At 41.9% G+C, this 26249-nt stretch overlaps 1 non-coding gene across 1 annotated transcript; it reads right to left on the bottom strand.

Moving 5' to 3' along the window:
- Window positions 1-19178: 19178 nt before the first annotated feature.
- Window positions 19179-19297, bottom strand: LOC139321523 (U6atac minor spliceosomal RNA). The gene has a single exon (XR_011600799.1). It is a non-coding gene; the product is annotated as a U6atac minor spliceosomal RNA (small nuclear RNA).
- Between the last annotated feature and the right edge of the window lie 6952 nt (window positions 19298-26249).

Below are 26249 nucleotides of genomic sequence, written 5' to 3'. Positions count from 1 at the left end.
CATGGAGTGAACCAAGTCTTTTAGTTCTTTAGCTGTTAGAATGTGAAACCAAGATTGAATGATTGCTTCTGTTAACTGGGGTTTATTGCTGGGTGGCTTCTGACCAACAAGTGTCTTTCGTTGGCTCCATAGATTTTCAATTGGGCTAAGGTCTGGGCTATTCCCAGGCCATTCCAGCAGTGGAATAGGATTATCTTGAAACTCCAAAAAAAAAAAGTGGTGTTATTAGCCCTCAAACCTCAAAAATACACTTTTCCCAAAAGGTTTCCACAATTTTGGCCACTACTGTATTTATGAGAAGTCCATATAGGTAGGAAGATGGTTATATTGTTTTCTCATTTCTCTCTTTTCTTTTACTCTTTTCTTCTTCGTTCTCCTTTGCTAAATAAAGGCTAAACCTTTTCTTTTACAAAAAAAAAAAAAAGGAATCTAACCTATTCTAATCCACATGAATATATTTTATGATCTAACTGTTCACCCCGCTTCCAACATAAATAGTATCCTTACGTCCAGCTGCTTCCATTCATAGGTTACAAAAAACCACTTAAGTTCTGCTATCCATTTTCCTAGGCGATTAGCAGTTTGCTGCCAAATCACAGCTAAAAACATATGTGGTAGCAGGTTGGTTGGGGTTTTTCTGGCTGGTTCTTGTACTTTTGGCTCCTTGTTTCTGTATCTCTGGCACATGTGCCACGTTCCCCACTGTGAGATCTGCAATACTCATTTAAGGACTCCTTAGTGGAAGAAGCGTTGCTACTTTTAGGATTTGGCCAGGTGCTTTTATGTTCAACGGTTCGTTCCATTTCCCCAACTGGCGTGTATTTATGACAGTTTATGTCCCTGGGTTACGTGATCAACCTTTGCAACCATCTGAAAGGCGAAGTCAATGGGGGAAGCTGGATTCTCTTAACAACTTCAGTGATTCACTTCACAACCCTGGCAAAAACAGGGGTGAAATCCAGCAGGTTCTGACAAGTTCTGGAGAACCGGTAGTGGAAATTTTGAGTAGTTCGGAGAACTGGCAAATACCACCTCTGGCTGGCCCCAGAGTGGGGTGGGAATGGAGATTTTGCAATGTCCTTCCCCCAGGATTTGGGAGGAAATGGGGATTTTGCATGTCAACTTAAAGATATGTGGACATCAACTCCCAAAATTCCCTGGGCAGCCATGTTGAAGCCCACACTTCTTCAAGTTGCCAAGATTAGAAATGTTGCTATGGAGGTTAGAGAACAATTGTTCACTTCCTTTGCATCAGCTCAAGAAGGTGAATTTGGGAAGAGGTGGATAAGAAGGCTCTAGAAAGGATAAAGGGGAAGGAAGGGAGGGAGGGAGGGAGGCAGGAGTGCTATTCAGCAGGTTCTGACAGGTTCTGGAGAACTGGTAGCGGAAATTTTGAGTAGTTTGGAGAACTGGCAAATACCACCTCTGGCTGGCCCCAGAGTGGGTGGGAATGGAGATTTTGCAATATCCTTCCCCCAGGAGTGGGGAAAGAATGGGGATGTTGCAGCATCCTTCCCCTGCCATGCCCAGCAAACTACACCCACAGAACCGGTAGTAGAAAAATATGGATTTCGCCACTGGGCAAAAAGGTTGTAAAATCAGGTGAGACTCACCTTCTGTTACCTGGTGGTTGTATATCAAGGACTAACTGTGTATATCATTTGAGAGAAGGATCCACACAAGGGCTATTAGTTAATGGAAAAACTAGCTCTTGTATGACCGGATTTAAATCTCTCCTGTTTTTGTATTATTTTATCGTTAAAGGTTAGAGGTGCTAATATATCTGTCTGGAAACAGTTAACAGCTGCCATATGAATGAATTACTTGACATCCTGTTGGGATCTATCGGATTTATTATAATCTTTAATTATGAAAAACATAATTACTTTAGAATGGATTATTTATGTTGCTGTCCGTTTTGCTGTGTTGCCTAGTAACCTGTTTGGGTGTGTTAGATTTGTGTTCCATTCTCTGCAGGCTTTCAAATTAAGAAAGAGTAAGAAGTCCGTGGCTTGGCTAAGCAAAATCTTTTAGCCAAGTGCCTCTTAAAAAGGGGGGAAAAAAACCCAGACAGCTTGAGACAGTCCTGACAATTGTGTTGCAAAGCACAAAGACTTTCATAGTTCTGGTCCTTTCTCCAACATTTTCTAGGTATAGGTAGGCCTTGACTTACAACCAAATTTCCTGACAGTTAGAACAATTAATCACTGGAACGACTTGCCCCCAGAAGTTATGAATCCTCCAACACTGGAAGTTTTTAAGAAGATGTTGGATAACCATTTGTCTGAAATGGTATTGGGCTGTGATGGTGAACCTATGGCACGCGTGCCACAGAACCTATGGCCCACGGAGCCATATCGGTGGGTACACGAGCCAGCTGATTTTTTGGGCCTCCTGGGCCCAGTGGAAATCGGGAAACAGGCTGTTTCTGGCCTCCGGAGGGCCTCCACGGGGGTGGGGAAGGCCTGTTATTCTCTCTCCCCAGGCTCCAGAGCTTTTCTAGGAGCCTGGGGAGGGTGAAAACGGGCTTCCCCACTCCACTGGAGGCCCTCGGGAGGCCGGAAATAGCCCGTTTGCCGATTTCCGGTAGTCAGGAAACGGGCCATTTCCGGCCTATGGAGGGCCTCCGGTGGGGCAGGGAAGGCCATTTTCACCCTCCCCAGGCTCCTAGAAAGGCTCTGGAGCCTGGGGAGAGAGAAAAATGGGCCTATCAGGCCCACCGGGCCATCATGTGCCAAAAGCGGGAAGAGCGCAGGGGGCCATACACACATGTTTAGGGGGGTCACACGCACATGCGCAAGGGGGTCAGAAATTAATAGAATTATAGGTGTGGGCAAGCGCATGCACGAGCCCTCCACACTCCCCCCTCTTTTGGCACACAATGGCAAAAAGGTTAGCCATTACTGGTATAGAGTTTCCTGCCTGAGCAAAGGGTTGGACTAGAAGACTTCAAAGGTCCATTCTATTCTATTCTATTCTATTCTATTCTATTCTATTCTATTCTATTCTATTCTATTCTATTCCATTCCATTCCATTCCATTCCATTCCATTCCATTCCATTCCATTCCATTCTCAATAAAGATTCTATTCTATTCTATTCTATTCTATTCTATTCTATTCTATTCTATGCTATGCTATGCTATGCTATGCTATGCTATGCTATTCCATTCCATTCCATTCCATTCCATTCCATTCCATTCTCAATAAAGATTCTGTTCTATTCAATTCTATTCCATTCCATTCCATTCCATTCCATTCCATTCCATTCCATTCTCAATAAAGATTCTATTCTATTCTATTCTATTCTATTCTATTCTATTCTATTCTATTCTATTCTATTCTATTCCATTCCATTCCATTCCATTCCATTCTCAATAAAGATTCTATTCTATTCTATTCTATTCTATTCTATTCTATTCTATTCTATTCTATTCTATTCTATTCTATTCTATTCTATTCTATTCTATTCCATTCCATTCCATTCCATTCCATTCCATTCTCAATAAAGATTCTATTCTATTCTATTCTATTCTATTCTATTCTATTCTATTCTATTCTATTCTATTCTATTCTATTCCATTCCATTCCATTCCATTCCATTCCATTCTCAATAAAGATTCTGTTCTATTCTATTCTATTCAATTCTATTCTATTCCATTCCATTCCATTCCATTCCATTCCATTCCATTCCATTCTCAATAAAGATTCTATTCTATTCTATTCTATTCTATTCTATTCTATTCCATTCCATTCCATTCCATTCCATTCCATTCTCAATAAAGATTCTATTCTATTCTATTCTATTCTATTCTATTCTATTCTATTCCATTCCATTCCATTCCATTCCATTCCATTCTCAATAAAGATTCTGTTCTATTCTATTCTATTCAATTCTATTCTATTCCATTCCATTCCATTCCATTCCATTCCATTCCATTCCATTCCATTCCATTCCATTCTCAATAAAGATTCTATTCTATTCTATTCTATTCTATTCTATTCTATTCCATTCCATTCCATTCCATTCCATTCCATTCCATTCTCAATAAAGATTCTATTCTATTCTATTCTATTCTATTCTATTCTATTCTATTCTATTCTATTCTATTCTATTCTATTCTATTCTATTCTATTCTATTCCATTCCATTCCACTCCATTCCATTCCATTCCATGTTAAAACAGCACTGAAAAAAGTGAATCACGACCAATCTTTACCCTTACGACCATCAGAGCATCCCCATGGTTATGTGTGATCAACTCAGATGCTTGGCCAACAGCAAGTAATTATGTTGGTTGCAGTGTCCCGGGGTCATGTGATAACCATTTGCAACCTTCCCAGTTGGCTTCTGACAAACAAAGTCAATCGAGGAAGCCAGATTTACTTAATAACTGTGTGCCTCACTTAACAACATGGCAAAAAAAGTCATAAAATGAGGCACGGCTCACTCAACAACCACCTTGCTGGGAAATTCTGATCCCAATTGTGGTTGAAAGTTGAGAATTAGCAGTATATGCCTAGATGTTTAGTACCTCTTAGCTATATGTCCAGGTTATTCTCCATCATGCAAATGCTGCTGGTTACAAGTACGGTATGTCAATAGAGAGGGCTAAAACAGAATAGAGTAGAGTAGAGTAGAGTAGAGTAGAGTAGAGTAGAGTAGAGTAGAGTAGAGTAGAATAGAATAGAATAGAATAGAATAGAATAGAATAGAATAGAATAGAATAGAATAGAATAGAATAGAATAGAATAGAATAGAATAGAATAGAATTTTTATTGTCCAAGTGTGATTGGACACACAAGGAATTTATTTATTTATTTATTTATTGGTTCGATTTATATGCTGCCCTTCTCCAGAGACTCAGGGCGGCTTACAATGCGTTAAGCAATAGCCTTCATACTTTTGTTTATACCTGCTTAGTAGGGCTTTCGGGCCGCCTAAGCGGTGTTCTTTTTTATACAAAGTCATCTTATTGCCCCCACAATCCAGGTCCTCATTTTACCTACCTCGGAAGGATGGAAGGCTGAGTCAACCAGGTTCAACCCTGGTGAGATTTGAAGTCGCAGTAATTGCAGGCAGCTGGCAGCTAAGTGCTATTTAACAGTGCTTTAGTCCGCTGCTCCACCAATTTGTCTTGGTGCATACGCTCTCGGAGTACATAAAAGAAAAGATACATTTGTCAAGAATCATAAGGTACAACACTTAATAATGATATTCATAGGTTACAAATAAACAATCAGGAAACAATATCAATATAAATCTTAAGGATACCAGCAACAAAGTTACAGTCATACAGTCATAAGTGGGAGGAGATGGGTGATGGGAAGGATGAGAAGATTAATAGTAGTGCAGATTTAGTAACTAGTTTGACAGTGTTGAGGGAATTATTTGTTTAGCAGAGTGATGGCGTTCGGAAAAAACTGTTCATGTGTCTAGTTGTTCTGGTGTGCAGTGCTCTATAGCGCTGCTTTGAGGATAGGAGTTGAAACAGTTTATGTCCAGGATGCGAGGGGTCTGTAGATATTTTCTCAGCCCTCTTTTTGACTCGTGCATTATACAGGTCCTCCATGGAAGGCAGGTTGGTAGCAATTGTTTTTTCTGCAGCTCTAATTATCCTCTGAAGTCTGTGTCTGTCTTGTTGGGTTGCAGAACCAAACCAGACAGTTATAGAGGCGCAGATGACAGACTCAATAATTCCTCGGTAGAACTGGATCAGCAGATACTTATTTATTAAAGAATATAGTTATAGGGCCCTCAAAAAGGAAGGTAAAGGATGTTTAAATACAAAACATCCAGGATGAAAAACCTATTCACGGGAAAGAGCTGTGTATCGTTTGTTGAGATGGGCAGCTATAGTAATCAAATAAATAAATACATATCTATATTGTGATTTTTCCCCATCTTACAAATATTGTTGTTTAAAAATATTGACCAGGCTAAATTAGAGTTGACAAACATCTAGAGTTGATGTTCAGTTTTTGACATTCCCCCAAGGAGGATAATGCTTCAGGTGAGTTTCAGGTTAGCTGGAAACTCTGCAGGGTATAATCCCGACACATCTAAACAACAAACAAGGCTGTTTACAGAAACTGTGGCATTTAACAGATCAGGGTTTGTTTTTTTTCCTGAGACTTCTGCGTTGCAGATGATGAATGAATTTCTACGTGGCAGTCTGAACATATGGATGCATGTGACTTAATTCACACATTAGGCTAAACTGAAATGTGCTTTGACCTTTTGGGCTTCTCGTGTTTTGTTGATGCTGCTATTGAAGTTAGCAAAATATGGTATGTGATTTCCTGTCAATGCCTTTGAGTAAATGTCGATGCTTGGTACTGCCTGGACAGGTCTCTGTGGTTTCCTTGGCAAGATTTTCAAAAATGGTAGGCCATTGCCTGCTTCTTCCTAGGGCTGACTGACCCAAGGTCAGTTTCATATCCAAAGCAAGATTAGAATTCAGAGTCTCCTGGTTTTCTAGCCTGAGATATTAGCCACTACACTGAGAGTCAGATTGGTCTAGATCAGAGGTCTCCAACCTTGGCAACTTTAGGACTTGTGGACTCCAACTCCCAGAATTCCTCAGCCAGCAAAGCTTTGCTGGCTGAGGAATTCTGGGAGTTGGAGTCCACAAGTCTTAAAGTTGTCAAAGTCGGAGACCCCTGGTCTAGGGTTAAGGCACCAGGCTATAAAGTTGAAGACTGTGAGTTCAAGTCCTGCCGTAAACATGAAAGCCAACTCTGTGACTTTGAGTTGGTCCCCCTCTCTCAACCCAGTCCACCACACAGAGTTTTTGTGGGGAAAATAGGAGGAGGAAGGGGTGTTAGATATGTTTGCTGCCTTGTGTTATTTGTAAAAATAATAAAGTTAGGATACAAATAATAAATAAATACAGGTAGTTCTCAACTTACAACCACAACTGAGCCCACAATTACTGTTGTTAAGTGAGTTTTGCCCCATTTTATGATTTTTCTTGCCACAGTTGTTAAGTGAATCACTGCAGTTGGTTCTTAAGTGAATTTGGCTCCCCTGTTGACTTTGCTTGTCCGAAGGTCACAAAAGGGATCTTAGGACACAGCAACGGTCATAAATATGAACCAGTTGCCAAGCATCTGAATTTTAATCACGTGATCATGGGGACGCTGCAAAGGTCATAACTGTGAAAAATGGTCATAAGTCACGTTTTTTAGAGCCATTGTAACTTCAAACGGTCACTAAACAAACTGTTGTAAGTGTTGTGGCCCACCAGAGGGTTGCGCGGATTGTGGCTGATCCCGACAACGAGGAGGCTGGTGTGGGGTCACGCCAGCAGCCGGCACAGCCGGCGCTCGCGTCGGACAGCGAGGAGGCTGAAGAGGATGTGGTGCCAGAGGCAGAGACTCAGCCTGGGTCCTCAGAACCTCCAGAGGCTCCTTCAAGTGGAGAGAGCGAAATGGAGGAGCCTCTCCTCAATGCTCGAGCACGCAGGGCTGCCAAAAGGCAGGAGTGGCTACTCAGGAGGAGGAGGTCTCCTCGAGAATAAGGTTTGAGGATAATTGGCCACTCCCTTAGCCTATTTAAGTCACACGCAGCTAGTAATTTCTTGCTGGAAACAACCTGTAAATATTACAGAGCATTTGAGTGAGTGTCTTATCGTATCTTGTTTTCTGGGCTGGTTGCCAACCTTTGCCGGACTTTGTTTATTCTTGGTACGTTATAACTTTGATAAGGACCGTTGGTGTGTGTCACAATCCTTGGGAATCCGGAGCTGGGGCAGAACAGTAAGTCAAGGACTACCTGTACTGTAAATAACGCCAAACTCTCTCTCTTATGGCTGATTAAGGATGGTTAATTAGCCCTTGTTCAAGAACCATTATCAAACGACATACGCCGTGCATGAACTCCTCATTACTTACAAAGCTAGTGTGCTAGTAGAGAAAGCACAAAGCTAATGTGCTAGTAGAGAAAGCACACTCACTTTTTCTGCAGTTTTGGTATTTCTTGTGTGGCACGCACAAACGTCCTGATTTTGCACGTGTGTGAAAAAATTGTGGTATTCATTCAGCCCAGGAAGAAGCTTTACTACTTGCAAGCTTTTTATCCGAGCCTCTTGGAAGCGCATCTAATTTCAAAACCTCACTGTTGAACTGTCTCGGCTTAGACCTGTACAGTATATTTTAGATGTAAGACCATCGTAATTCCTTCTTTGATAAGGAACTTAACATTGATCTATCTCTTTATCAGAGGCCCCCCAGGGTCTCTCTTTTGTGCTCTCATGGCTTGCCTTCTTCACATCAAGTGCAAGCTAATTTAATTGCTTTAAATTCTGGCTGACTTTTAGCCATTCATGTTGTCTTACTATAAGTTACTGTGACTTCCCATGGGAACCCCACAAGGCTCTTAACTTCATAGCATCAGATTTTAAAGCATGTAGGAGGAACAAGCCCTTTTCTACTACTACAGATAGGGGCAATCCCCAGGTTACAAACAAGAGCTGTAGCAAAATCTGTCTTTAAGTCAAGTTTGTAAGGAAGCCAGAAGAGGGACCTACGTTTCTGATATAATCTCAGTTAGTAAATGTTTGTCTTAATACTTTCTGTTAGGAAATGAGTATTACCTACCTTGTTGGGTTGGCAATATATAAACCATCTATATAGCTTTAAGACTGCTGTATTGCATCATACTGTGTCCTGATTGGTTAGCTTTGTATCCAATCTCCTTAAGAGGGAGCTAGAAACATGGTTTGTTTCTCTTTGCTGTTCTGATATCTCTGTATGCTACTGTTAGCAAATCCAGAAGAACTGTTTATTGTGAATGACTATGACGACTGGTAAGAAGACTTTGTTATTGGATTATGCCTGGACTGTCATTTTTCTATCTCCTGCTTTATATGTGTATGACCTGGACTGTTTATTGAACTGTGCCTTACTATTTCCTGAAAGTAAACACAACTCAGTGTATCTGTGTGTTGACTGTGTTTATTCGTACCTACTCTCAAACGCTTTCATGTACACACCCTTGCTATCCAAGGATTATTCTGCGAATTCCTCAACGTTTTCAGATGGTCCTTGACTTACAATCACAACTGGGACCAAAATTTCTGTTGCTCAACGAGGCAGTTAAGTGAGTCCCGCCCAATTTTATGATTTTTCCATGGTTATTAAGCGAATCACTGCAATCGTTGAGTGAATCACACACTCATTAAGCCAATCCACCTTCCCCCATTGTCTTTGCTTGTTAGAGTGTTGGGAATGTTGCAAATGGTGATTATATGACCCTTGGACACTGCAACCATCGGAAATATATGCCGGTTGTTGCCAAGTTTCTGAATTTTGGTCACATGACCATAGGGATGCTGTGATGGTTGTCAGTGCAAGAATTGGTTGTAAGTCATTTTTTTCAGTGCCACTGTACCTTGAATGGTCGTAAATTGAGGACTCTCTGTAGTATATATTTGATCTTTACCTTGAAGTACATATCAAGGGAGGTTGATATGTTGGGATTATAGAACTTTCCTTTTTTTTTCTTTTTTTAAAGTTTTTTATTTAATAAACCTTAAAAACATTGGACACAGTGTGACCATCCTGGTCTTAACATATCCATACATATTCTTTCTATAACAACAAATATAATTACTGTTTAACATACATTGCTACTTTATTCTTATATACATATCCCTTGTCTTCATTTACTATCTATCTACTATTTGATTACTATTTACATTTATTAATACTAATCCAGTATTAATACTATCCAGTATTAATTCTACAAATTCTAAATCTTTTTTGTTCCAACTCCTTTTCTCCTTTCCAACCAATAATACACTTTGTTCCAGATTTTATAGTATTCTGTCTCATTCTTGTTTTTGAGTCCATTTCTGCACACGTCAAAATCTTCCTTATTATTTCTTCTTCCGGGGGGAGTTCTTCCTTTTTCCAGTATTGTGCATAAACCAACTTTGCTGCTGTTATTACATGAAGCATTAAGTATATTGATTCTTTGCTATGATTCCCTTTTATGATTCCTAATAGGAATAATTCTGGTTTTAGGTCTGTGTTTTGTTCAGATTATATAACTTTTCTGTCCCTCATCCTAAATGGCCTTGTAGGTAGCTGAGGCCCTCCATAAGCATTCAGGAAATGTCGCTGAACCTCTCTGTATTAGGATCTTGCTCCTATAACTTTGTCATTCCTGCTTCAATTAGGTGAAAGGCTTTAGCTAACTTTTTCATCAAATACTTTTTTGTTTTGGAGTTTTTAATTCCTAGTCTTCTTCTTCAAATGCTATTATCTGCTGTTCGAATTGCTTTAGTGCTTCCAATTTATTTTCAGTCGTGACCATTTTTCTTTTCTTTGATACATCACCAGCGCTTAAATTGTATTTGTGCTTCAGGTTACAAGGGTAAATAAGAGACAAAATTAAGCCAAAGTTACACACTCAACACAGCACTAGATTTACAATGGCGAGTAGCATTCTCCTTCCCTGAGTTACCAAAACCGCTGAAACCACACAATAGTTTCATGGCTATCACAAAGTAGTGTGTACATTCGTTATTACAAAACCATTGTGTGTGATTCAAAATTGTGATAGAATAGGCTTCATCACAGTCCATTCACTACTACAGGTTCTCCATAAGTTGAACGTTCTGAACACAGAGAGTTCCTGTAGTGGTATACGCTATTTCTTAAGTAGCATATAATCATAATAGTGCACATTAGTCTGTAGAAATAGTAATTTCTGTAAATAATAATAATAATTAAATGAATGAATGAATGAATGAATGAATGAATGAATGTAGTACTAGTCTGTAGAAATATCTACAGACCCCTCACATCCTTGACATAAATTGTTTCAACTTCTACCCTTAAAAAGACGCTGTAGGGCACTACACACCAAAACAACTAGACACAAGAACAGTTTTTTCCCGAACGCCATCACTCTGATTAACAATTAATTCCCACAACACTGTCAAATAATTTACTAAGACTGTATTACTATTATTCTTCTCTTCCTTACTAGTATCTAGCTCTTCCCACTTATGACTATAACCATGTTTCTTCTATCTTTCAATTTATATTGTTTTTATTTGTTTCCTAGTACGATTTGATAGCTTATTAGTAACCTTGACTAGCACTTAGGTGTTGTAGCTTTTTATTTTTGATGAATGTATTTTATTCTCCTTACGTACACTGTGAGCATATACAGCAAAGACAAATTCCTTGTGTGTCCAATCACACTTGGCCAATAAAGAATTCTATTCTATTCTATTAGAAAAGAACCATAGGATCGGAAAAGGCCAGGGATGTGCTCCCTTCCCTCTCTTCATGAAGTGCAGGAATCCAAATTAAAACATTCCTGATGAATGACAGCCCGGATGCCTTAAGTCTTTGGTCCCATTATCCACTAAGAATTTTTTTCCAGTCAAAATTTACCTTTCTATAACTTTAATCCATATCTTGCCCTCCAAAGTAACAAATAAAAAAAATCTTGATGTTCCTCTGGGTTTAGATTCTTCTAAACCAGGGGTATCTATCCGTGGCAACTTTAAGAATTGTGTACTTCAACTCCCAGAATTCCCAAGCCAGCCATGATTCTGGGAATTGAAGTCCATAGGTCTTAAAGTTGCCAAGGGTGGACAGCCTTGTTCTTCCCTTCCCTTCCCTTCCCTTCCCTTTCCTCCCTCCCTCCCTTTCTTCTTTCCTTCATTCCTTCCTTCCCAGAGATTTACCTGTGTTTTCCGCTTCCCAAGGGCAGTCTTTGCATTTGTTTCTGTTAAATTTCAGTCTGTTATTTCCATTCCATTTTTAATATGTTGAGATTGTTTTGAATTTTATTTAGATCTGCTGAAGTATTAGCATAACACCGCTCCTGCGCGAGCTGCACTGGCTCCCAATGGTCTTCCGGGTGCGCTTCAAGGTGTTGGTTACCACCTTTAAAGCACTCCATGGCATAGGACCTAGTTATCTCCGAGACCGCCTTCTGCCACCGACGACCTCCCATCGGCCCGTGCGCTCCCACAGAGAGGGCCTCCTCGGGGAGCCATCAGCCAAGCAATGCAGGCTGGTGACCCCCAGGGGGAGGGCCTTCTCTGTGGGGGCACCTACCCTCTGGAATCAGCTGCCCCCAGAGATAAGGAGAATCCAAGACCTTCGTGCCTTCCGCCGTTCCCTTAAAACTTTCCTTTTCCAACAAGCCGGGCTGGCCTAACAATGCCTTTTAAATGATTTTAAATTTATATGTTTCTTAAATTTTTTGGCCAAATTGAGATATTTCCTTTTAATTTGTTCTTAATGTTTATATTATGTGTTTTTATCTGGCTGTACACCGCCCTGAGTTCCCAGGAAGAAGGGCGGTATATAAATTCGAAGTAAAATAAAATAAAATAAATCTTATCTTTATCTTTATTTGATTTGTATACCGCCCTACTCCCGAAGGACTCAGGACGGTGAACAGCCAAAGAGTAAAATACATAAATACAAAATTTAAAAACAGGATAAAATCGAATTAAACAATTTGGCCCAGACAAATTAAAACACCCCAATCATTTAAAAAACAGATTAAAATTTGCATATTAGAAAGAAAAGAGGGAAAAGATTAGGCCAGGTCTGCCTGGTGGAATAAAAAGGTCTTCACAGCGCGGCGGAAGGTGCGCAGATCCGGGATCCTCCGTATCTCCGGGGGGAGCTCATTCCAGATAGTAGGTGCCCCCACAGAGAAGGCTCTACCCCTAGGGGCCACCAGTCGACATTGTTTGGCTGACGGCACCTGGAGGAAGTATCCAATTCTGGATTACTTGCAAGCGTGATAAGCATTTATTTTGTCTCCTCATTCAGTTCATTAATATAAATGTTGAAGAGCTGAAACTTTTGACATCCCACTAAATACCTCCCTCCAGTTTAACGAAGAGCCACAGATGAACATTTCTTTGGATACGATTTTAAGCCAGCTATGTATCCACTTAGGTAGTTGTCATACCATTCAACACATGTTTAACAAGCTTGCTAGCAATACGAGCATTTTGTCAAGTGCTTTGTTGAAATCAAGAGATATTATAACAATAGTTTGTTGTAGATTTATTCAGGAGGTTACTAAAGGAGATTGGGTTGGTCTGGAAACACCGTTCTTAACAAAACAATGCTAAATTCTAGTTTCAGCTTTCAAGGGGCTTAAAGAGTATTCGTTTTACGATCTGTATCAAAAACTTTGCAGGAATGATTGTCACGTTGACTGGCCTGTTATGTCACAGTTCCTCCCACCCACTTTTTTTTTTGTTGTTGTGAAAATAAGATGCAAATTATTCATTCTCTAGTTGTTCATTCTTCTTCATTTTATCCAGGATTACTAAGAAATAATAATATAAAGGTTCAGCCAGAGGATCATCTAGGATAGGGGTCAGCAACTTTAAACTGTCAAAGAGCCACAAAGGTCCTAACCGGAAGCCCCCCCGTTCAATTCTGGAGCCGACGGGAAGTCTGGTTCCCCCACCATAGAGTCTCCTCCTAGCAGAGTGTCCTTTTTCCCTTGCCGACCGGAAGTCGGGTTCCCCCACCATAGAGTCTCCTCCTGCGCGGCATCCTCTTTCCTCTACCTGTCCTAACCGAAAGCCCTATCAATTGTGGAGCCAACTGGCAACAGGGAGCCGCAGAAGAGGGATGAAAGAGCTAAATTTGGCTCCAGAGCTGCGGGTTGCTAACCCCTGATCTAGGACAGGGGTGTCAAACTCAGGACCGCATCAGAGTTGTGTTTGACCTCTGGGGGCCGGGGTGGGTGTGGCCAGGGTGGGTGTGGCCAGCTCGACGTCACTTGTTGAGGCTCTGTTTTCGGCTGTGACGGCCTCCTTCACCCTCTGCCAGCAGAAACGGAGCCTGGGCGGCAGTAGTGGGATTGAAATCCTGTCGCTACCAGTTCGCTTGGGTGCGTGCGTCCGCTTGTGTGCGCACGCAATGCTTCTGCGCATGTGCAGAAGCTGCTGCGCATGCACAGAGACGTCCGGGCGGGTGGGGTGAAATCTAAAATTTGTTACTACTGGTTCTGTGGGCGTGGCTTGGGGGGGTAATGTGACTGGGTGGGCGTGGCCAATTGGGGGACGCTGGATTGGCTTAACAACCTCGGGATTTTCTTAACACCTATGGGGAAAAATAAAACAAAATCAGACATAACTTATTTAACGACCATATTGCTTAGCAATGGCAGTTCCAGTCCCAAGTGCGGTTATTAGTCAAGGACTACCTGGATGCTTCTTGATAGGAATGCTCACCCACCTGATGCTCCTTTTGCTACTAGCGCCTTCTGACCTGGAATCTTGCTTATACTTGCTTTCTGATGATTAATGCACGGTTAATGGATAGATTAATGACTTGCATTATTTTGTCTGTTGTACCTTCCATAAAAGTGCATCCATCATTTTTTTAAAAAAATCAAGCTCGTAGCTCTAATGGTTGCCAGGAAATCCATGTAAAAGGGTTCTCATTACTAGGAATCCTGCTGAATTGGCTTCCTTGTGACTAATGTTGCGCAGCATAGCTTGCACCTTCCTTTCCTTTCCTTTCCTTTCCTCTCCTCTCCTTTCCTTTCCTTTCCTTTCCTTTCCTTTCCTTTCCTTTCCTTTCCTTTCCTTTCCTTTCCTTCCTTCCTTCCTTCCTTCGTTCCTTCGTTCCTTCCCTTCCTTCCTTCCTTCTTTCCTTCCTTCCTTCCCTCCCTCCCTCCCTCCCTCCCTCCACATGCGCAGAAGTGTCCGGGCAGGACACTTGTGACTAATGTTGCGCAGCATAGCTTGCTCCTTCCTTTCCTTTCCTTTCCTTTCCTTTCCTTTCCTTTCCTTTCCTTTCCTTTCCTTTCCTTTCCTTTCCTTTCCTTTCCTTTCCTTCGTTCCTTCGTTCCTTCCTTCGTTCCTTCCCTTCCTTCCTTCCTTCCTTCCTTCCTTCCTTCCTTCCTTCCTTCTTTCCTTCCTTCCTTCCCTCCCTCCCTCCCTCCCTCCCTCCACATGCGCAGAAGTGTCCGGGCAGGACACTTGTGACTAATGTTGCGCAGCATAGCTTGCTCCTTCCTTTCCTTTCCTTTCCTTTCCTTTCCTTTCCTTTCCTGTCCTGTCCTGTCCTGTCCTGTCCTGTCCTGTCCTGTCCTGTCCTGTCCTGTCCTGTCCTTCCTTTCTTTCTTTCTTTCTTTCTTTCTTTCTTTCTTTCTTTCTTTCTTTCTTTCTTTCTTTCTTTCCTTCCTTCCTTCCTTCCTTCCTTTCCTTTCCTTTCCTTTCCTCCCTCCCTCCCTTCCTCCCTCCCTCCCATTCTTCCTTCCTTCCTTTCCTTCCCTTCCATCCTTCCTTCCTTCCTTCCTTCCTTCCTTCCTTCCTTCCTTCCTTCCTTCCCTTCCTTCCTTCCTTCCTTCCCTCCCTCCCTCCCTCCCTCCCTCCACATGCGCAGAAGTGTCCGGGCAAGTGGGCGGAGCCTCTCACTGCTGCCGCTACCAGTTTGCCCAACCCGGGGTGAACCGGTAGCAACCCACCACTGATACCAAAGGCAGACATGAAGACAAGGTTATATTGAGCTGCTTTAGCTTTCTATATTAAGTCTATAGGAAGAGTGATGCTGAGTGCTTATTTTTATGTGTTACACGCTGTTGCCATCTTGTCACAAAAATCATTCTGAAGTCTTAAATGTTAAATTAAATATAGAAATAACGATCATAATAACCAGAATCTATGTGATACTCATTCTGTTTTTCTCTCTGATTGGAAGAGCCTAAAGCATGAACTGTACACCAGCTGCGGTCAGAAGGGGATAGGGCCGTGATGGCGAAACTATGCCACGGGTGCCACACGTGGCACGCAGAGCCATATTGGTGGGCACGCGAGTGTTGCCCTAGCTCAGCTCCAGCGCGGATGTGTGCACCAGCCAATTGATTTTCAGGCCTTCCAGTCCCACCGGAAGTCAGGAAACTGGCTGTTTCTGGCCTCCGGAAGGTCTCCAGGGGGATGGGGAAGGCTGTTTTTGCCCTCCCCAGGCTGCTAGAAAGCCTCTGGAGCCTGGGGAGGGGGAAAAAAACGGGCCTACCGGGCCCACTGGGCCAACGCGTGCCAAAAGCAGGGGGAAGTATGGGGGGGGGTCACGTGCACATGCGCGGGAGGGCGGGGCGCATTGATTTATGGATGTGGGCACCCGCACCTGCGACCCCCCCGCTCCCCCCGCTTTTGGCACACGACGGCAAAAAGGTTAGCCATCACTGGGATAGGGGATTATGGACACTGTAGCATGACACATTATGAAGAACTGGTCAGGGTTGGTTCGTAGCCTGATATAACCGACGAGAGTCGATTCTCAGCAGTCCATAGAAAAAATATTGATGCCTTAATACAGGTAGTCCCCAACTTACAAACAATTCATTTAGTGACCATTCGAAGTTACAATGGCACTGAAAAAAGTGACTTATGACCACATTTCACACTTACGACCGTTGCAGCATCCCCATGGCTGAATCAAAATTCAGCCACTTGACAACTGACTCATATTTATGACGGTTGCAGTGTCCTTGGGGGTCATGTGACCCCCTTTTGCGCCCTTCTGACAAGCAAAGTCAACGGAGAAGCCAGACTCAACAATCATGTTAGCAACTTGACAACTTGAGTGATTCACTTAACAGCTGTGTGGAAAAAAAGGTTGTAAAATGAGGCGAAACTCACTTAACAGATGTCCCACTTAGCAATAGAAATTTTGAGCTCAACTGTGGTCCTAAATCAAAGATTATCAGTACTGTAAACACTGGGACCAATTAGCTCTAAATAGAAACTAGCTCAGTTACTGGAATTTTGTAGCCCCGCCCGATTCATCTCAATAAATCTCGCTAAAGAGAACTCTGTGAAAACTGTGCATGGTAAAAAAATCACTTCTGTTTTAGACTGTCAGGAAAGGCTGGCCCAGAGTAAACATTTATATGGTTTTGAAATAAATGACTTAAATTCTTGATTACAGCTTTCTTGGATTATTTCAGCCTTTGGGGGAAGAAATCTTTTTCATTTGCGGTATTAGCATTCTGTACACGTAATCTGGTTCACATAACAGATAAGCTATGCCTTCTTTAATAATTGTTTATTGGACAAGCCACAAAGGCTGGGTTTGGAGAGCATCAAAGGGGGACTTTTTATAGTCACGGATTGTACTGTAATAGAGACTAAGTTGGTTTTGAACTTAATAACAGCTGCCAGGTTACTGGTGGCACAGTACTGGAAGAAGGAAGATCCACCCACTATTGAGGAATGGACACTAAAAGTTGTGCCTTTGGCAGAGATGGCAAAAATTTCATCATACCTTAAAGACCATTCAAATGAAAGATACATATCGGAATGGAGAAGATGGATTGACTATATACAAAAAAAGTATCCGAACAAGAAGATGCATATAGCTTATGAATGAATTATTTTTAAATAGTTCATGTTTATAGTTTGTTGGGTTATAAGGAGTTAAAGACTTAGGGAGAATATGAATGTTATAATTTGTTAGCATATTTTAGCTTTATGTTTGTGAATGCTATACCCTGTGCTTGTTCTGGGAAGTCTAGGGAGGGGGGTGGGGGGGGAAGGTGGGGTGGGAAGTAGGGGGGTGGGAGGGGTTGAGGGGGGAAGGGTGGGGGGGAGAAAATGTTTGTATTTCCTATAAAACTTTTCAATAAAAAAAAGGGGGGGGGGACTTTTTAGATGAAGTGAGGATTGTCTGTTAACGTTCTGCTAGACTCGAGCACGTGCACCATGAGTTGTCTTCCCAGCTTTATAAAATCACCACCTACAAAATTGTGAAAGGTTTCCTTCGCCCATTTTTATAACCAGGGCAGGGGTCAGCAACCTGCAGCCACATGTGGCTCTTTCACCCCTCTGCTGCGGCTCCCTTTCACTCAAAATATGTATCACAACCACCAATGTGTGATACCTGCTGGCACGCAATTTATTGAGTTTTTCAACCCCCGGTAGGCCAACCATGGATAAATCCAAGAAAATAAAAGTTTCAGAAGAAAACAGAACGTTTAATTCAACTGCATATGCTAGTTTTGTGGCCGCTCAAGAAATAGTCAGGCACAGGAAGGCTTTTTGTGGCTCCCGGTGTTTTCTTTTCTGTAGGAAACAGGTCCAAATGGCTCTTTGAGTGTTTAAGGTTGCAGACCCCTGAACCAGGGGATTATTGTGAAGATTATCAAGTTGTGATGCTTGTCAAGCAAGTGTGACCCACTTGATTTTACAATTTTTTGGGGGAGTGGTCATTAAATGAATTGCCGTGGTTGTTAAGTGAATCCATTGTTGCTATGGAGTGTTTTTGGCAAAAAAACTAGAAGCAATGACTGGTTTTCAGCAAAAGCATTGTACAACGTGGTCATCTGACTGGGGGACACTGCAACTAGCCACAAATGTGGGCCAGTTGACAAGCGCCAAAATGTGATCATGTGACTGTTGTGGGGGGGGGGGGGGAGGGAGCTGTTGGAATTTCAGAATTAACTCTACACTTGGGGGTGTCTGTTGTAACTTTGAACAGTTGCTAAGTGATTGGTCATAAGTCAAGGACTACCTGTGTAACTCATTTCAGGTGCAGGAAGAATGGATCGGTCTAGAGGTCTGGTGTTTTCTTTCCAAACTGCATGGGGAGGTGTTTTTTTTTTTTTTGAACAAATGCTGGTTCTTGATCTATCCAAAGGACCACAAACACAATATTAAATAATTAAAACTTTCAATCCGCTTTTAGACTTTTAGGCTTAGTGAAGAGAAGGACCAGGGGAGACATGAGAGCAGTGTTCCAATATCTGAGGGGCTGCCACAGAGAGGAAGGGGCTCAAACTATTTTCCAAAGCACCTGAAGGCCAGACAGATGGAAACTGATCAAGGAGAGATTTAACCTAGATGTAAGGAGAAATTTTCTGACAGTAAGAACCAATGGAATAGCAGTTGCCTTTGGAAGTTGTGGGAGCTTCATCACTGGAAGCTTTCAAGAAGAGACTGGACTGCCATCTATCAGAAATGGTGTAGGGTCTCCTGCTTGGGCGGGGGGTTGGACTAGATGACCCATAAGGTCCCTTCCAACTCTGTTAATCTTTTCTGTTAAAAGGCTGAATTTTTGTTAGGTCATCACCAGTCTCATTTTAAGTTGGCTGTTCATTTAGTTGGCTGCATAAAAAGAAGAATCTATTTATCTGGGCCTCAAAACAGAATTTTACCGAGATATTAAAGAAAAAAAATTGTTAGATTTTCCTCCTTTGGTGTCCTAGCCATATATGTCATTGCACTGATTGCAGGGACCTCTTCCATTTTTATCAAGGGGAGTTCTGATCTTCTCTGTTTTCATGCTTCATGCCAGGGGTGGGTTCTAAATTTTTTTACTACCGGTTCTGTGGGCGTGGCTTATTTTGTGGGCGTGGCTTGATGGTCATGTGACAATTCTTTAGGATTTAGCAGAGGTACTGGTCTACCAGGCTTTTAACTGCTTGAAGAGCTGTACCGATCTACCCATTTGTTTTTGCAGGCACCAGTCTACTCATGTATTTTTGCAGGCACTGGTCTACTCATTTGTTTTTGGAGGCACCGGTCTACCACCAAACTGCCTTTTACCACTGATCAGCTGTAGGGCGGCCCTTTGAAGCCCCGCAGCAAGAGTTTAAACAGTTTTTTTCCCTCTAGTCATCAGCTGGGACTCAGGAGGCAGCAATAGATTGGGGGTGGGGCCAAATAAAAGGTAAGAATAACGCGGGTGTGGGGGGGGGCGGGGGGGCAGTGGGGGAGGGCAGAACCGGTTCGGTGACGTCATATCGTCACCGCTACCAGCTCGGCAGAACTGGCCCGAACTGGGAGGAACCCACCACTGCTTCATGCCCTTTAATAAAATTTGTTACAGGTAGCCCTCGACTTAATGATCAAAATTGGAACTAGAATTTCCATCATAAATCATAAGTCAAATCAGACCTGATTTTACAACAATTGTATGATGGTCATTAAGCAAATCACTATGGTCGACTGTTAAGTGAACCCAGTTCTCCCATGCATGTTTTTTTTGCCGGAAATTGGCAAAAAAAAAGAAGAAGAAGAAGAAGAAGAAGAAAGCCAAAAACAGGATGGTGTAAGCAGTCATAAATATGAGCCAATTGCCAAGCAATCACAGATTGTGATCATGTGACTCCAAATTGCTTCCATGGTTGTAAGTTTGAGTACAGGTGAGAAGTCACTTTTTCCAAAGCCATCATGACCTTGAACCATGGTTAAATGAACAGTTGTAATTTGAGGACTACCTGAAGTTGGAAAAAGTCCTTGCCAGATTCCTGAGTTTTTGCGTTAAAGTAGCTCTCCTCCTACAAAGTCCTAATTTGGAGGTAATTTGCAATTTTAATAAACAGGAATGCCCACTCAGAAGGCAGTGTTAATCTGTTTAAGGGCTCTGCATAGAATATATTCAAGAGTAAATGTTACAAAACCAGACTATTTCCCCCCCCCCCCCCGTATGAACCCAGTTTTCAAAGACATCTTGACAAGGTGACCTCAAGTAGGCACCGAGACAAGATTTATCTTAAATAAAAAGATTTATAGGAGGGTTTTTGTTTTGTTTTTTGTCTCCAAAAAGGGGTCACAATGTAGTTTACTACCATTATAGAAAAGAAATAACAATCTTCAAAGCAGTTACTTAGAAACCAACATAAAAAGGCTCGGGGAAGAAAAACAGGACTGTGAAAAGCTCCGTACAAATAAATCTCTTGGCTTGGCTAGCCAAAATTTCCTGAAAGAAACCGGCCAAAACTTCCCGAGCTGATCGAATCCCTGAAAAAGAATCTGATGGGTATAAAATATTTAAACATCTAGCTCTCCGTGGTAGCTCAAAAGAAAAATTTGTTTTTGCATCTGTCTGATATCGAATCTGGTGCAGAAGAGAGCACGGACCCATGCACAAAAGGCTGCCTTCAAAAAAGCGAGCAGGATCAGAATGAACACTACATTTCACTGACTTGATATTATCTGTACACTTATTATCTTTGCCCTGCAACTGTGTGATTTTTCCTCTTCTCACAGTAAAAGCCAACAACTTGGTTCCAAATGTTGGAAACTCCCTAGGGGGTCATCCGAAACCTTGGCAGGTCACCCAGGTGGTCATTTTGTGACACTGGTTTGATGGACAGAGATGCAGATTCTGGCTTCATCGGTTAATTAGGGAGCAACTTAAAAATGTGGTCCATTATTTGGCTACAGGTAGTCCTCGAGTTAAGACCATAATGAAGACTGCCCATCACAGTCATGACTTGTGACTATCATAAATTGGTCACCCACACAATTGATTTGATTTTATCAAAAACACATTGGAGGATCTGTTAAGCAAACATTACAGGAATAGGAATAGAAATTAATTAGGAGAGGAGAGGAATAGGGTAGGGTAGGGTAGGGGAGAGAAGAGAAGAAGAGAAGAGAAGAGAAAAGAGAAGAGAAGAGAAGAGAAGAGAAGAGAAGAGAAGAGAAGAGAAGAGAAGAGAAGAGAAGAGAAGAGATAGGATAGGATAGGATAGGATAGGATAGGATAGGGAAGAATAGAATAGAATAGAATAGAATAGAATAGAATAGAATAGAATAGAATAGAATAGAATAGAATAGAATAGAATTCTTTATTGGCCAATTGTGATTGGACACACAAGGAATTTGTCTCCGGGGCATAAGCACTCAGTGTACATACAAACAACAGAGTGATAGGTCATAGATCATGGATCATAGTTACAAGCAGTAAACATAAGACACAACAAATAATAAATCATAGATATCAATAGGAGAAGGTATTAGGGAAGATGAGAAGGATAATGTCAATACAGCCTACTACATGGGTAAATAGCTTTAGGCCTAGGACAGTGCTGTGGGAGCCAATGTGTGAACCAACAGAGATGAAGAAGCTTCTTGGACGAGAAGCGAAACGTCTTCAAAGCAAAACCAGAAAGCCTAGTTGCCTCTTGAAAAAGCACCTTTGGGACAACCATGACCTGGATAATTGAGAATCTCCATAGGCATTAAGAGAAGGTGGACTATTTATACCATTCCGATGGACCCATGGCAGGAGATTTTAAGAGATTATGAGATGAATGAGATAGGAAGATCTGTTAAATGTTTCTGCATTTGCATAAACTTTTCCTAGCTTGCCAATTAAAGAAATACTCAAAAATGAAGTGAAAGTTTAGGATACAGGTAGTCTTCAGCCTCAGGCCACAACTGGAACCGGAGCTTCCATCACTAAGCAATGCAGTAGTTAAATGAGTCATCATGAGACTGCACCAGGGGTGAAATGTAAAATTTGTTACTACCGGTTCTGTGGACGTGGCTTGGTGGGGGGGGTTAATATAACTGGGTGGCCGTGGCCAACTTTTTTTTTTTTAACTTTTCAAAGCATTTTTTCTAATGCTTTGAAAGGCCTCTGCCGATCAAGCAACTCGTCAGAGACTTTTCAAAGCATTTTTTTAACCACCTCTTCGGCCAAGAGGTTGCAGAAAAAGATGCTTTGAAAAGCCTCTGATGATCCCAGCTGAGCAGCGCGATCATCAGAGGCTTTTTGTTTTTAACTTTTAAAAGCATTTTTTCGTCGGAAGAGGTAGGTGAAATGAGGACCCAGTTTGTGGGGGCAATAAGCTGACTTTGTATAAATATACAAAAGGATGAAGGCTATTGCTATTGCTGAGCACATTGTAAGCCGCCCTGAGTCTTCGGAGAAGGGCGGCATATAAATCAAATTAAAAAAAAAAAAAAAAAAGTAAAAAAAAAGCCTCTGATGATCGCGCAGCTCAGCTGGGCATGGTGGGTGGGGGCCACAGGGATTTTTGCTACCGGTTCTCCAAACCACCCGCCACCATCGCTACCGAACCGGGAGCATTTCACCCCTGGACTGCACCCGATTTTATAACCTTTTTGCCATGGTCATCAAGTGAATTCGGCTTCCCGCATTGGCTTTGCTTGTTGGAAGCAGGCTAGGAATATCCCAAATAGTGATTATGTGACTCTGAGCCAGTGCAACTGTTATAAATATAGGCCAGTTATCCCATTATCTCTCTGCCGCAACCGTCTCATAAGTCTTTTTTTTTTCCCAGCAATGTCATAACTTCCAACGGTCTCTAAATGAATGGTTGTAAGTCGAAGACTACTTGCAACTGGTAAAAAACATACTTTGGCTTAAGAGGAAAGAGTTGCATGAAAATCCAGAGCTAGATAAGCTACTTATACTCTGGAGCCTTGTACAGGAGGTTGAATTTTTGTCAGCAAATTCAATTTTCCACAGTAGTTAATCCGACACTTGACCCTGAAACCTTAATAAATTTGATAAACACTACAAACTACTACTTTAGTAAGACCCAAGTAGATTTGTAACTTCATCTGTGAATGGTGCATAATTGACTCTGCTCTCTGTGTCAGCTTTTTTATATCCGACATTGATGGATTGACTTTCTGGCAAAGGAAGTAAACACCAAAGGAATTGTAGAAGATGGGATGAAGCTTCAGCTCGCAGTGAAGGAGAACCCCCTGACTCTTTTGCATTAAGACCCCGCTGGGAATATTGCATCCAAGTTTTGCTCACCACAGTGTAAAAAAGATGTTGAGACTTTAAAAAAGAGTTCAGAGAAGATCAACAAAGATCATTAGGGGACGGGAGGCTAAAACATGTGAAGAACGGTTGCTGGAATTTGGTATGTCTAGATTAATGAAAAGAAGGACGAGGGGTGACGTGATAGCAGGATTCCAATATCTCAGGGGCTGCCACAAAGAAGAGGGAGTTAAATTATTCTCCAAAGCATCTGAAGACAAAACAGGAAGCAGTGGATGGAAACTAAACAAGGAGAAAAGAAACCTAGAACTAAGGAGAAATTTCCTGACAGTGAGAACAATTAATTAGTGGACTGGTTTGCCTTCAGAAGATATGGATGCTCTAACACTGGAAGTTTTCAAGAAGAGATTGGACAACCAATTGTCTGAAATAGTATAGGACCGTGATGGTGAACCTATGGCACACGTGCCACAGATGGCACGCGGAGCCATATCAGTGGGCACATGAGCTCAGCTCTGCCAGTTGATTTTCGGACCTTCTGGGCCCACCGGAAGTTGGCAAATGGGCCATTTCCAGCCTGCAGAGGGCCTCGGGGGGGAGGGGAATACGGTTTTCACCCTCCCCAGGATCCTAGAAAGGCTCTGGAGCCTGGGAAGAGCGAAAAACAGGCCTTCCGGTCCCACCGGAAGTTGGCAAATGGGCCATTTCTGTCTTCCGGGGGGATTGTGAAGGCCGTTTTCTTCTTCCACAGGTTCCAAGAAAGCCTCGAGCCTGGGGAGGACAAAAAACGGACCTATCGGGCCCACCGTGCCATCGCGTGCCAAAAGGGGGGGGGCGCGTGCGCATTGAATTATGGGTGTGGGCACGCACGCACACACACACACACCGTGCTCCCCCCGCTTTTAGCACACGATGGCAAAAAGGTTAGCCATCACTGATACAGGATTTCCTGGTTGAGTAGGAGGTTGGACTAGAAGACCTCCAAGGTTCCTTCCAATCCTGCTATTCTGCTATTGTGTTGTTGTTTTTTCAAGTGCCCTTGTAACTTGGAACGGTTGTAAGTCGAGAACTACCTGTGAAGCCATTAGGTTTGATCAACTCCCCAAAAGTGAGCTACCGTAGAGTTTGGTCCCTGCTAGCAAAATACTTCTTGTCGTGACTATTGATGATATCAGTAATCCCAGATCTTCTCACTTTCCGACGTGCCCTGAAGACCTTTCTGTTTCAACAAGCAGGGCTAGCATAAACATCTAAATTCTATGCCAAGGTCTTAGCAGATACACCAAGTTGACTCAATTTATTATTTACTGTTTATAAATATATATATATGTATATATATATATATATATATATATATATATATATATATATATATATATATTAATTTGATTTATATGCCGCCCTTCTCCGAAGACTCAGGGCGGCTCAGCAATAGCCTTCATCCTTTTGTATATTTATACAAAGTCAGCTTATTGCCCCCACAAACTGGGTCCTCATTTCACCTACCTTAGAAAGGATGGAAGGCTGAGTCAACCTTGAGCCTTGGCGAGATTCGAACCCTGCAGTAATTGCAGGCAGCTGGTCTTAATAAGCTTAATAACAGGGTGCCTTAAACCCCTGTACTACCAAGGCTCTTATATATGTATAAGACATGGGTGTGGCCTACTGATGACAGCTAACGAGCTACGTAGGGAAAACCTGGCTAGAAGAAAAACACACATAAACCCTACGAAGAAGTAAGAAAATTGATACTGTACCTTTACAGGGAGGATACATAAGACATGGGTGTGGCCTACTGATGACAGCTAACGAGCTAGAAATGGAACTATTTAGGTCTCCCGCCTAGCAGTTAGAGCTTGCTAGGTGTCAGAAAGGAAAAAAGCCTAGAACCGAGTAGATGTGATTCTACTGAGCTGGAGCTACAAAAAAAAAAAAAAAAAAAAAACCTTGGCTATGTAGGGAAAACCTGGCTAGAAGAAAAACACACACACACACACACACACACACACACACACACATATATGTATATGTATATGTATATGTGTATATATATATATATATATATATTATATGTATGAAATCTTATTCTGTTCACCGCCCCGAGTCCTTCGGGAGAAGGGCAGTATAGAAATTCAATTAATAATAATAATAATAATAATAATAATAATAATAATAATAATAATAATAATAATAATAATAATAATAATAATGTAGTTTTGCTGGACGGGAGGGCAGAAGCTTCTTCCAGACATCCTAATATATTGCTGCTTAACCTTACTTGATGTTCATTTTTCCTGCCCTTCGGAGGTCTGGATATGGTTGATCTCAGCAGCTAAGAAAGGTCAACTTGGGTCAGTACTTGGGTGGCGAAGCACCTGGAAAGTTGGAGGCGGAAAACCCAATTTGGAAGAAAGCTAAAGCCGACTGTTTATATAACACTGTCCGGAAAACTGCATGGATGCAATCAACAAAAATCAAGTTCTATTTAAGAATGTCTTTACCTTGTGTGGCCTTTTGGACTGAACTATCTAAAGGGGTGGCATGCTGTTAAAAACACGGGGGAGGGACGACTCACGTACATCACATTGAGCCTCTTGTAGCTAAATTACTTCCGTTTTAGCATAAATACAATAAATGGAATCGAGGCTGAGAAGTGATGAGGACCCAAAGAAAAGGAGGGCATTAAGGAGAAACCTGACTTGGTCTGTACTCAGGGGTGAAATTCAGCAGGTTCTGGAGAACCGGTAGCGGAA

This window comes from Pituophis catenifer, unplaced genomic scaffold, assembly GCF_029215685.1.
Source record: "Pituophis catenifer annectens isolate HBS135680 unplaced genomic scaffold, rPitCat1.0.hap2 SCAF_9, whole genome shotgun sequence".
Classification (NCBI taxonomy): Eukaryota; Metazoa; Chordata; class Lepidosauria; order Squamata; family Colubridae; genus Pituophis; species Pituophis catenifer.
This window is presented reverse-complemented; position numbering and strand designations above follow the sequence as displayed.